The following is a 13,280-nucleotide window of genomic DNA, read 5'->3' as shown; positions in this document are numbered from 1 at the left end:
TTCTTCAAGTCGTCGGGGTCTTCAACTGGTGTAGCTTCAACTCTTCTAATGCATGGTCAAATCTTGTTTACTCTGAAATGGTCATCGATTGTCCGACATCTTGTCCTTCTTGGAAAGGCTTCAGTTGATTCTCCGTGTGGTCAACAGGGAAAGGGGTATATTCTAACTATTTGAGGTAAGAGAGGATATTTGATAAAATCAGAAAAGATGAGAAGTAATAGATTCTTTTGATAATAAAGTTTTAGAGATTTCCTGTCCTAGGGGCTTTCCGATTTCTAGGGTCACGTCCTACAGTCAACATGTGCTTTGATACCATATCTGTAGCGACCCGACCTTAGATGGTCAAGCCTCTGTGTATGTGTGCCATCCCTGGATCGGTATGCTGGCACACACAATACATCAATGTATATATCAAAGTGCAATCACATGTATAAATAACGTAAAACAGATATATATACCTCATAAGTCTCAGCGGAAACAAACAATCGGGTGTGGAGTCCCATCAACGCCATCGGCAAGTTGAGTGTAGACTGTAACCCTGTATCATAACTCTTACTCGTCGAAGAAATATCTGCAACATGATACATTGCAGCCGTGTAGGTCAGTACATTGAATGTACCGGCAAGATCACAATAAGAGAAAACAAATGATAAACTATACTATATGCAATATGGCTTTGTGGCTCTATAACTGAGTTTTGTTTGCATAAAAGCCGGTTTTATTTTCCTTACATCAAAGGAAATAACCGGAGTCTGTACTACGGAGTTTTCTATCATGACATGGTTCCGCCAACCGATGTATCATAGCCCAAATCATCATAAGTTCCCCACAATTAAGTCACCAGTCCGGTGTTGAGAGTTCCAAGATAGATCCAAGTCCAGAGGCTCAAATTGTCCGTAACCGGGGACACGGCTAATCGATTAGGTTTTAACCCTCTGCAGAGGTTTGTACACTTTACCCGCAAGATTCAATCCCTCTCTTTACATTCTCGCACTTCAGGGTGTTTGAGAACAAGATGACCGAAACATGGTCTTCCGAAGAGTTCCTCTGACCACTGTCCAGTGCTCATCCAATCCTACCGTAGTTCTACATCTGCTAGCACCGTCCCGGCCAGAGTCACAACTAAGGTCAACCAAGCCAGAGCTCATAGTGACTTGCGGTTGCACAGGTAATCTTCCGGGCATGAAGTATTCTTCCGTCTCTTTGAGTCTGGGTGAAGCTTTCCGCAAGATGTCATGGCACTTCCCCATGCATCCCGACCAACCACTGGTTTCTCCAGGGTGCCCGTCAACTGTCCTTCACCCAGTAGTGTGTATTGAATTCTTGTCTCGAGTCTCGAAATCTTGAGGGGTCCTGAAGATGCAGTCCTTGCTGGTGCCATCATGAAGTTGTTGCCATTGACGTAGAGACCTCCTTCTTCACACGACTCTCATGCACTCATACCAAACCCCGTCTACTATAGCGTAGCATTAAAACTATATAACGTCACGGGCTTGGTAACAAGGAGATGGATTTCTACCTCATGCATTCTACTCAACTACAAGATTCAGTAACACTACTGGAGGGATTGTTGAAAGGGTGCTACTACATGCAAATAAAACATAGGTATGAAAAACATGGTCAAAGTGAACTTGCCTGGTATTACTTGATGAAGATAATAACGCTATCGGAAATCTTTGATAAACTATTCGTCACTCCGAGAAAATCTATATAGTCAAACATTATACTCACATAAGCAATAATTCTAGCAAACAATACTAGCAGTCAAAATAACAATCAAAAAATTCATAAATAAAACAATAATGAAGTCAAGGAAAACCATATAGAATTCCAAAGAAAACTTCACGAACACAAGGGAGAAACCAACTCACACAATAATAGCCAATACTTTCTTATTAAAACTAAATTACTCTAATAACTTTTCTATAGCATAGAAAATATAATTCTAATGAAACAACAAAAAGTAATTTACTAAAGCATTTACTAGCAAAAAGAACTAGTATGAAAACTATTGTAACTGACTAGTTAACACCAGAACAGCCATAACAACTAGCAAAACACCAAGACAATAGTAAACAATACTAAAATTATTATCAAACTAATTTACTCCTAAATAACAGAATCAATGACAACATATAAAAAATTATAAAAAGAATTAACTAAAAATAATTAGAAGCACTAATTATATAACTAAAACATCTACATAAGCAAAACAGTACTGTTTCTGCAATAAACCTAGTTTAAAATAAACTAAAAATAAATAACTATAAGCTACTGGATAGACAAAACCATAATAAACAGTAGCAAAAAGAATCAATCAAAAATATTTCATAAAACTAAAGATACGGCTAAAATAGTGATTTGGATAAATTTCATCAAATTCAATTTTAAACTACTCAAATTTGAAATCCAATGGTACAAACAGAAACTTCCACAAATTTTGAATCTAATGCAAAAAGAATCAATCAATTTGGATCTAAAACATAAAAGTTATAAGCAATATAAAATCAGAACTATTCTGTTTTTAAAACAGAAACGAAAAAAAAACTAACGGGCGCTACGGGGTGTGCGAGCTGAAACTAAACAGCGCTCGGACGGAAAATAACCGAAATGCGTACGGGCCAAAAGAGAAAGACCGATCGGCTAAACCGATTAGATCTAAACCGTAAATAAACTGAAGCTAAACCGATCTAGTAAAAAACCTAACTATTCGATCTAATCTAATCACGACCGTATAATTTAGATAGAACGTACGAGGAGGGAGAGAGAGCTCACCGCGGTGGTGGTCGACGGCGAGTGCGTCGAGCGACGACGGTGGCGGCGCTCTGGTGATCTTCGGCGTCAGTGGGGTGGCCAGGGAGATGAATCAGACGAAGACGAGTCCAACGGTGGTCATGGCGCCGGTGGAGGTGGTCGGAGACGGTCGGCGGTGAGGTCGAGGCGGCGGTGGCGTTCGGGCGTCGGCGGTGGCGGTGCTCCGGTGAGTTTCGGGCTCGCGCGAGCGCACGGGGAGGTGCAGATGAGCGAGGGGAGTGCGGAGGTGGTCTCGGGAGGCGGCGAGGGGGTTGGAGTAGCTCGGTGGGGCGGCAATGGCGCGGCGGGGGCGCTCGGCTCCGGCGAGCAATTAAGAAGGAGGCAGGGGTTCTCGGAGGGGGCTTTGGGCCGGAATCGGTCGAGGGAGATGGGTATATATAGGGGGAGGGTGCTTGGAGGAGGGGGCGGATCGAGGAGAGGATCCCGAGGAATCCGGGATTCGGCGGCGTCGGCGTGGTTCTGGCGTGGGGGGAAGAAGGTCGCGGGCGAGAGCGATCGGGCAGTGGGGCCCTGCAGTCAGCGGCACAAGGGCGAGCGAGAGGGGAGCGAGCAACCGAGGCGAAGGGGCTCCGGGTGTCTGGCGCGGAGCTGGGCTGGCAGGCTCGGGCGCGCTGGTGGGCTGCGGCGTTGCTGGGCCTGTTGGGCTAGCCACACGCTGGGGCTTTTTTTCCTTTTTTTTGAATTAAAGCAGAGAGGGAAAAAATCTAAATATAGAAAAACCTATAGTATTTTTATATAGGACATATATATATATATATCAAAATGTTCATAAAAAGAAATCCTAAAAGATGAACATATTTTCATCTACAAATAAAATTCAAAAAAATAATAATAAACCAAACAGTGCTACTATTGCACTAAAACCCAACAAAAATCATTTGTAAAATACTAACATGATTTCAAATTTATTTTCTCCTAATTTTCCATTGAAGGGAATCATTTTACCCTTATTTCCATTTATTTAATTTGAGGAGAAAAAATAATTGGATTAAAAGTCAAATAACTCCTAAATGGTTTTGAATTTGAATTTCAAATCACTTCCAACTCTATTTCATATAATTTGAAGAAGTCATTTTATCTTCTCTCATGAAAATCATTGAGTTGCATAAATCTTCTGAATTTGAAATATGTCCAAAAGGAATTCAAATATTTTCAAAACCCTTTTCATTTTAAATGGAAGAAGTCATATTTTATTCACTCTAGGGTTTTGTGGTGAAATAAAATTTGAATTCATTGAGATCAAAAATGCAAAGTGAAAGTCTGGGAAAGTCATTTCATTCCCTCTCATTCAACTTTTCAAAAAGTATCAAATTCCACTCAGTTTCACACAATCAAACAAATAATCAAAGTTATTTAATTAATATAACATTCCAAAATTTAAAATTTTGGGATGTTACAAGTATTTGCAATGGTGAAGATAGGGGAGTTACGCAAGCTAGAATAAAAAGCATTCAATTTCCCTCTATTCGTTACTTTGCACTATTTAATGGAAAATGCATCATTGGTAAACAAGATTGTAGCGCGCTTTGTGCCCCTGACTTGAGCATTATTCATACTGAAGGAAATATGCCCTAGAGGCAATAATGAAGTTGTTATTTTATATTTCCTTATTCATGATAAAGGTTTATTATTCATGCTAGAATTATATTGATAGAAAACCTAAATACATGTGTGAATACATAAACAAACACCGTGTCCCTAATGAGTCTCTACTTGACTAGCTCGTTGATCAAAGATGGTTAAGGTTTCCTAACCAAGGACATGAGTTATCATTTGATAACGGGATCACATCATTAGGAGAATGATGTGATGGACAAGATCCATTCGTTAGCTTAGCATAATGATCGTTCAATTTTATTGCTATTGCTTTCTTCATGTCAAATACATATTTCTTCGACTATGAGATTATGCAACTCCCGGATACCGAAGGAAGGCCTTGTGTTCTATCAAACGTCACAACATAACTGAGTGATTATAAAGATGCTCTACAAGTATCTCCGAAGGTGTTTGTTCAGTTGGCATAGATCGAGATTAGGATTTGTCACTCCGAGTATCAGAGAGGTATCTCTGAGCCCTCTCGGTAATACACATCATAAGCTTGCAAGCAAACGACTAAGGAGTTAGTCACGAGGTGATGTATTAAGGAATGAGTAAAGAGACTCGACGGCAACTATATTGAACTAGGTATGACGATACCAATGATCGAATCTCGGGCAAGTAACATACCGATGGAAAAAGGGAATTACGTATGTTGTCATAACGGTCGACCGATAAAGATCTTCGTAGAATATGTAGGAGCCAATATGGGCATCTAGGTTCCGCTATTGGTTATTGACCGGAGAGGTGTCTCGGTCATGTCTACATAGTTCTCGAACCCGTAGGGTCCGCGCGCTTAACGTTCAATGACGATATAGTATTACATGAGTTATGTGATTTGGTGACCGAATGTTGTGCGGAGTCCTGGATGAGATCATGGACATGACGAGGAGTCTCGAAATGGCCGAGAGGTAAAGATTGATATATAGGACGATGGTATTCAGACACCATAAGTGTTTCTGGGGTACCAGGTACTTATCAGGTTAGCGGAAGGGGTTCCGGGCAAAAGATATGGGCCTTATGGGCCCAGAGGGGAAACACACTGGCCACAAGGGGCTGGTGCGCCCTCATATGGGCCGGCCTAAGGAGGGGAAGGAAATGGGAGAAGGGAAAGGAAAGTGTGGATTAAGATTTCCACTTCCTTCCCTCTCCCCTCTCTTTCCTTCTCCCTCAGTTAAATATGACAGGGGGACGCCACTTGGGGAGGACCTCAAGTAGGATTCGGCCTATATATAAGGCTGGATTATTCTGTTACTAGTAACATAATATTATTCTGTTACCCCTCGCCTTTATAAAGGCCCGATCCATTTTGCAAAACCCGGTGCTGCACCCCCACCCGAAACACAGAGAAATCCCACCCACTCCCCAACATCTTGTCGAACCACCCCTCCCCGACGGCTCCGCCCCCTGCTCCCACGCACCGGCACCGCCACCCCCTGCTCCCACGCGCCGTCGGCCGCCGCCCCCTGCTCCCACGCGTCGCCGCCCCCCCTGCTCCCACGCGCCGCCTCCCTCTCCCCGACAGCCGGCCGCGTCCCTTACCCAGCGTCGGCCTCCTCCTTCCCCCACGTCGACGATGGTCGCCTAGTGGATGCAAACCGTCTTCTTCCCCGCCGCCGGCCACCTCTTCCCCTTGCTCTGGCCGCCTCCGTCCCTCCCTCCACTATGCGCCTCCTGCTGGATCCCGCCGTCGAGCGTGTCGGCCGCCCTGGCCACAACCGTGCCTCGTCCTCCCCCGCGGCTACCCCCGCCAGGGGCTTCCCAGCTCGCCGGATCCGCTGGGTGCACGCGTTCCTCGCCGCCGTGAGTGTGAGGTCCGGCCGCCGCCTCTGCTCAAAACTCCATGCACGCGAGGGCATCCCAGCTGCCGTGTCTTTAGCTGCGGTTCAACAATAAAACCAGCAGCAGTCCATGCATCCGTCTTACCTCTGACCTCTCTACTGCTCTTCTCCCGCTAATTTGTTTTTTCTCTGAACTGCAGCACAAGGGTGGTTGAACGGGCTGCAGAATGCGGGTTCGGTTGCCGTTGCGTCCAGCAGTCCAACCCCATCGCCCCAGGCCGTCCAGCGACCTGTCGGGCTATGGTATTCTGTTGCAAGTCGGCGAGCAACATTAGCGACCGTACTCTCCAACCGCCCCATGTTCGTGTCTCCTCTCTCTCACCCATACTTGCAGCATGTATGCCATGGATTTTGTGAATGGAAGAAATCCCTCTCTAATTCTCTCAATTCCAATAATTATTTTAGATTGCGATAGGCGTGCATTTGAATTTTGGTAAGCACATGCGCTCTGCTGCCCATAACCTCTTTGTTTTTATGTTTCTGAGAATTGGACAATCTTTTTAGTTTTAATTTCACAATAACTAGTCCTAGCTAAGTGTATATTGATGCATCCAGAGGTACTTGCAAATCAGGATTTTAACTCCTTTGATAATGATGCTGAAATTAGGATTGAGCATGAACACTAAAATGGCAGAGGATTCGCTATTGGCACTGCAATTTATTTCCCTTAATCTTTTACTGAACTTTGAGTAAATATTTCTAGCTTTTCCTTAAAAAAGTTCATGCAAAATAACTGAGCTGTGTTACAGCTGGCTTTGAAATATAGTATGATCTGAAAAATGGGAAGGTGCATGAAAAATATAAGTTCACCTTAAGAAAAGCTCAGTGGTTCAAAATGTGAAAGAAAAATGAAAAAAGCTCATTGGCTTTTGTGTTGTGTGACTTTAGAGTTCAAAGTACATAAGAACATAAGTCCACTCTGCAAAAACAACAATACACACATAAGAATATAAATCCTCCCAAAAAGTTCATTTACGAGCATCTTCTGCTCATCCATGAGCGGGGCTCCTCCTTGCGGCTATTGCTCATCCATGAGCGGGGTTCCCGAGGATCCCATTGGCGGTGGTCCGTCGATGGTGGCTCTCGACATTGTTTCCTTAACGATGCTACAATTCTGAATTTATTGTTGATTCGTACTAGTACTGATGAAATGGGAAGCAAGGTTGAACGGGAAGCAAGTGTCACATGGAACCTCAATTGAAATGAGATGTAAGGTTCCACCTCCAGCCTATCCAAAACAACCATGTCATCAGTTCAAAAGTTCTGGGTTGTACCTATAGAATTCTAAAGATGTGACTACATAATTGTTTTCTTGTGCTACTAATCTACTATATCATCAGTTCAAAGTGTACTGAAGATACAGCCCTAGGTGTGTTGCGGTGCGTGCTTAATTGGTTACTGATGTGTGTAGGGGGTTCTATATGAACTAATGACAGAATACAAATTGTACCGATAATAATGTATTTGATTTTTTCCAGGGATATTAGCAATGCTAGTGAAGATGGTGGGTGTGATTCTACTTGGACTGGCGTCAACCCTCGACTTGGACGGCTGCGAGCACCCGTGGTGGACGAGCTCTTGCTCAAGGGCTGAAACTTATTCTAAAATCACAAAACTGACGAGAGGATAATGTACGCAAATAGAGCAGTAAGTTCAGAAAAAAGGTTCAGAACTAAAGATAAAAAAGGAATTTTTTAGTCCAGCGTACAACTTTGGATGATGACAACGAAATCATTCTTTTTTAGTCAAGCACATACAAGTTTGATATTACTAATGAAAGTTCTATTTTTTCTATTTTTTTGGCTGTGTATACATCCAAAATGTAAGGTTTCATAAAGCTCAGCGAAATGGTTGTTGAACTGAAGAACAAACCAGGGGAAGGTGGAGAGAACAGGGTACCCGTCTCGGTCAACAGAGCAAAAGAATGGTGCAAAGTGTGAACATGATCTACTGCCAAGAAAAAAGGTACTGCCACCACGTGCATAGCGTATCGATATGGTCTGCTAGAATTGAAACATATACTATGCATCAGTGGTCTATTGATCTGCATACACATTGATAGTTTCAGAAATTCAGCATAGGACAAATAGTTGAAATCACCGAAAACAAAGAGCTTACATTGTTAGAGCCGGCATTCTCTCGCCACAGTCAACAGAGCTGACCAGATACCTCAATGGATATCTCCACAAATAAGTATATATGACTCGAAACAGTTCTACCAAGTTCCTACAAGACATAACAGTAATGAAGATAATTCCTTCATCCCAGCCAAAACCTTTTCTTACTGTGTATGTATACTTGATATTGGTTTTAGGAGAAAGGTGTAGAAATTAAATACAAAATATATGTTGTCAGTATAAATCAAAGACCAGCAATGTAAGTATATATCTGTCTCAGCATTTTTGTAAACACGCTTCGAACCTTTTTCTTAACTCACATAGAACTGCCATATATAACATTTTTTCATAATATTGTAATAATTGGTCTTTCTTCAACTATGTAAATCGATATTATAGTATCAAATAATTGTATCATTTTTCAGTTATAACTCTCACTCTCATTCTTCTCAGCAAACAAGAGAAGCACAAACACACTGTAGCACAATTTATGTGTTTGCTGCTACTTTTTCCCATTTGACGGAGGAAGATGGAGATGTAAGTTCATCACTGTGACTTGTCTTTTGCATATTTCAGTCAGACATCATTTACTATTGGTCGCTAATCTCAGTAACCTGTTGCTTCGTTTTGCTATCATACTATGCTCAGTAGGCAGAGCCTTTAGTGCGTATATGCATGTTACAGTTTTCCCATAGCAAAAAGTTCATGCTTGGAAACTTTATATGTTCATACATAGAAACTTAATAAGTTCAGAAAAAAATTCAAAACAAAAAGATGTTGACTGTACATTGCTAACAATTCAGTTGTTCATACCGAAGCCTTGATCTTTTTTTATCAAAATAGGGGGCTATAAGATGTTGACTGTCATTGCCCTTCCAAACATGTCGTTGGTGTCGAACCATTCACAGTGAGGTTCAGTCCATAGGATGCTCGTGATCCTTGCTCCTTCAGCTCCACTTCGTCGGTGCCGTCAGTCCGTAGGAGTAGGGGCGGCGTGCCCGTCAACAAACAAGAACAGAAAGGTATGTGCTTGGAAAACTTAAAATTATATACACATTTGGGCAACAGAAGTTGTAGCTTCTTTCAAAGTTCAAAATGAAAAGATATTCAGTTCAACTTGTTCTAGCAAAACATGTGTGTGACCTTGGCAGCATGTCTACACACTATGTAGTGCAAAAAAATGTCCAGCGCAGTCCAACATGCCGCTGTCGCCTACCCCCTGCGTCTGAGCACCACTGGTCTATAAGTTCAACATGTATAACCCTATAAGTTCATACAAAATAGAAAACAACATAAACAAAAATAATGAAACACAAAAACCCCATGGAATTCACAGGGAAAAGATAACAAGTTCTAAGGAAATAAATGTAGAAGTTCATGTTTCAAAACAAATGAAGTATTTGGGAAGTGAAAATGAAGTATTTCAAAGTAGAAATCTTTTTAGGTTTCTTTGGGAACTTCTAAAGTTACTAAACATGAACTTGCTTGGTTACACAAATATGAAACCGATTGTGCAAGTCACTTAGAATGTGTTTGAACTTGTTATGGAAACTCATGACTTGTTATGATTAAATGCAGGGAGCAATTGGTGCCGAATTATGATGCAGAGGCTGGGGGCACGCCTCCATTTCCAAAAAAACTGGTGCCGAATGGGCCCCTGGGAGCTAGTCCAACCCGCTCGCAGACTGGAGGGTATGCCGGTTTATTTCCAACAAAACCATATGTACAATTAGTGTGCTCGTTTGATAAGGAGACAACATAGAAGTTATGGTTGAAGCAAGTCCCTCCGTCCAGTTATGTCCGATTTTTGTGATAGTAGTTCAAAATGAGGGATATATTGTATAACTTTTCTGCACTTGTGCCCAGGTTGCTCCAATGCTTTATTGGCCTTAGTACTACTGTTTGGAGGATACAAGATTTTTTGTGAAATCAAATGGGAACCTCTCTCTTGTTGGCAGTTCTGTTACTCCTATATCATTTTTTACATAGAACTCTATGAACTCCTGGACATGTTCATAAAGTGTTCCTGGACTGAAAACTCTGGGAACTCCTAGACCTGTTCATAGAGTATTGTTGGAGAACTCTCAGTAGTTCTAGTATCATAGTGTGTGTTTTGAACAAAGAGATATACTCTATGAACTTTCTGTACTTTCTCGGAAGCATTTTGTTCTCATATATAAAATCAAGTGCATATATGAAATCTTGAACAAAATGCTCTATGGACTCTTGGACTGTATTGTTGGAGAACTATTGTTTGGTGCCTAATGGAATTTGCACATGAAGCATTTTGTTCTCAATTTTCTCGGTGAAAGTTTGTTTCCTATATTGCATAGCTGCTGTAGTGAACATGGTGCCAACTTGTTGCGAGTTATATTGAAAGTCTACCTTGCAAAACAACATCAGTTCTCTCATGAACATGCGTCGGTTCAAGGGGTGAACATGCATCGGATCAAGGGGTTACAACGTAAAGCAATGTATACACACACCCCATAACAGTCTTTCCTCGTGTAAAAATATTTAACTAGCTAATGCAAGGCATTGCGCTGGTTCAATATAGGCTTTCCTCGTGTAAAAATATTTAACTAGCTAATGCAAGGCATTGCGTCGGTTCAATATAGTCAGAAAAAACCTAATAGTTCAACCGAGGCCATAGGGAGGTTCAATGAACACAATTTCACGGCCAGAAAAAAGATAGCATGTTTTATTAAAAGAATGTGCTTTGGTCGGTGAAAACACGCTCTATACAAATCCATACGGAGGTCAGTTCGATTACTCTATTTTTGAATCGAAAAAACACGACCGGTCTCACCGTATTCTAAATACTCTATGAAAAATACCTCAGTACAAACAAACACATAAATCAGTACGAGTACTCTGTTTTTCGGACGAAAAAATAGCACGATGGGTCTCATCGTATTTCAAATTACTCTTAAATGGTTGTGAATTTGAGAAAACGTTCAACATGACTAAGTTTCGCATTTTCAATAGCTTTCCAACGATATATTATTTGCCCCATTTTGATAAACTTTTAAAAAAATCGCGTTTGAAACCAAATTTCACCATATTTGAATTCGTATTAAAACCGTAAGGAATTAGAAAAAACTTTCTATACGCAAAAGTTGCACATTTTCTATAGCTTTCCAACGCCGTATCATTTGCGTCAATCCGACAAAGTGTTTGCAAAAAACAGCGAAAATACGTTTCGCCCAGAATTTCACCATTTTCAAATTACTTTTAAATCATATAGAACTTCAAAAAATAGTAGATATGTTGAAGATGCAGATTTTCACAAGCTTTCCAACGCCATCTCATTTGCTCAATTCCGACAAACCGTTTCAAAATTAAGTCCAAAATACGTTTTGCGTTTTCGGTTTTGAAAAGAACGGTTTTTTCAAAACTGCTCTTAAACCATAATTTTTTTTGCAAAAACAAATTATAAAATTATAATGTAGATTTCAAGAGCTTTCCAAGGATATATTACACGCCCCGTTTCGACAAAAAAAATTGCAAAAAAATTGAACTAAAGAAGATGATTTTTAACAGAAACAGAAAGCATCAGTTCAAGCGCTCGAATTTCATCAGTTCAGCCGCTTGAATTCATCAGTTCAAGTAGGGTAACAGAGTAATATTCTGTTACGCGTAACAGAATAGCCCAGATGTGTGTGTGTGTGTCTATATATATATATATATATATATATATATATATATATATATATAGGGGGGGGGGGCATCCTAGCACACACACCAGATCAATCGTTAGCCGTGTGCGGCGCCCCCCTCCACCGTTTACACCCCCGGTAATATTTTCGTAGTGCATAGGCAAAGCCCTGCGGAGATCACTTCATCATCACCGTGACCATGCCGTTGTGCTGACAGAACTCATCTACCACCTCGACGTCTTGTTGGATCAAGAAGGCAAGGGACGTCACCGAGCTGAACGTGTGCAAAACACGGAGGTCAAGGTTGAGGTCGGCGGCTTGCGGCAGCGGGGTGGTGCGGGCTCCAAGGGCGGCGGGGCGCCGGCTTTTAAGGTGGGGGCGGGGCGGCTCGGCTTGGAGGAGGGAGCACGGCGCGGGAGTCCTGGCTGGACTCCGCTTCGCGGCGGCGGCGCGGTCTCGGTCTCCCGAGCGGAGACGAGGCGCGAGCGGCTGGGCCGGCTCGGCTGGGCTTCGGCCCAGTCGGGCGCTAAAACTTAAAAAAATCACAAAAACTAAAAAAATTCCTAGAAAATAAAATAAAACTCTAAAAATGCCAAAACAAATTTTCTCCATCTAAATAAAATATTTAGAACAAGGTGAACATTTTCTTGGCCCTAAAATGCAACTTTGAAAAACATGCAATTTTTTCTGATTCAAATAAAATAGCAATAAACTCTGGATAAAAGTCAAATATTTGATTTTAATCGTTTCCTCTGATATTTCATTTATTTTGGAGAAGTCATATTATCTCCTCTCATGTATTTTAATATGAAATATTTTTGGAGAGAAAAATAATTAAAACCAAAATCCTCGTTTCAATATTTGATAAAACTCAAATATGAAAACTGGGAAATCCCCAACTCTCTCTGAGGGTCATTGAGTTGCTTAGTATTTCGAGGATCACAAAACGAAATGCAATAAAATATGATATGCATGAATGATCTATGTATAACATTCCAAATTGAAAATTTGGAATGTTACACGTAAATATTTAGCAACAATGTAATTAGCATAATCAGCATATCAAGGAGTACCATTAGAAACATTTATTGCAGCTAACTGCTCATCAGGAAAACTATCATCAATAGGTAGGGGGGTCATCAAGCACATTTTCAAGTCTAGACAAATTATCAGCAACGGGGTTCTTAACTCCTTTTCTATCAATGATATGTAAATCAAATTCTTGTAACAAGAGAACCCATCGAATAAGTCTA

At 41.3% G+C, this 13,280-nt stretch overlaps 1 long non-coding RNA gene across 5 annotated transcripts; it reads left to right on the top strand.

Moving 5' to 3' along the window:
- The first annotated feature begins 5,728 nt into the window (after nt 1-5,728).
- Nucleotides 5,729-10,329, top strand: LOC125537340 (uncharacterized). Of its 5 annotated transcripts, none has more exons than XR_015616183.1 (7): nt 5,730-6,224; nt 6,392-6,551; nt 7,730-8,216; nt 8,822-8,905; nt 9,212-9,390; nt 9,947-10,060; nt 10,235-10,329. It is a non-coding gene; the product is annotated as an uncharacterized LOC125537340 (long non-coding RNA). The 5 variants fall into 5 exon arrangements; XR_007295794.2 differs by having other exon boundaries at nt 5,731-6,224; nt 7,730-7,882; nt 8,079-8,216; nt 9,947-10,329; XR_007295795.2 differs by having other exon boundaries at nt 5,731-6,224; nt 7,730-7,898; nt 8,079-8,216; nt 9,947-10,329.
- The last annotated feature ends 2,951 nt before the right edge of the window (nt 10,330-13,280 follow it).

This window comes from Triticum urartu, chromosome 2A (assembly GCF_056163025.1).
Source record: "Triticum urartu cultivar PI428250 chromosome 2A, HENAU_Tu73, whole genome shotgun sequence".
Taxonomy (NCBI): domain Eukaryota; kingdom Viridiplantae; phylum Streptophyta; class Magnoliopsida; order Poales; family Poaceae; genus Triticum; species Triticum urartu.
The sequence above is the reverse complement of the archived record's forward strand: the minus strand, read 5'-3'. Positions and strand labels throughout refer to the sequence as shown.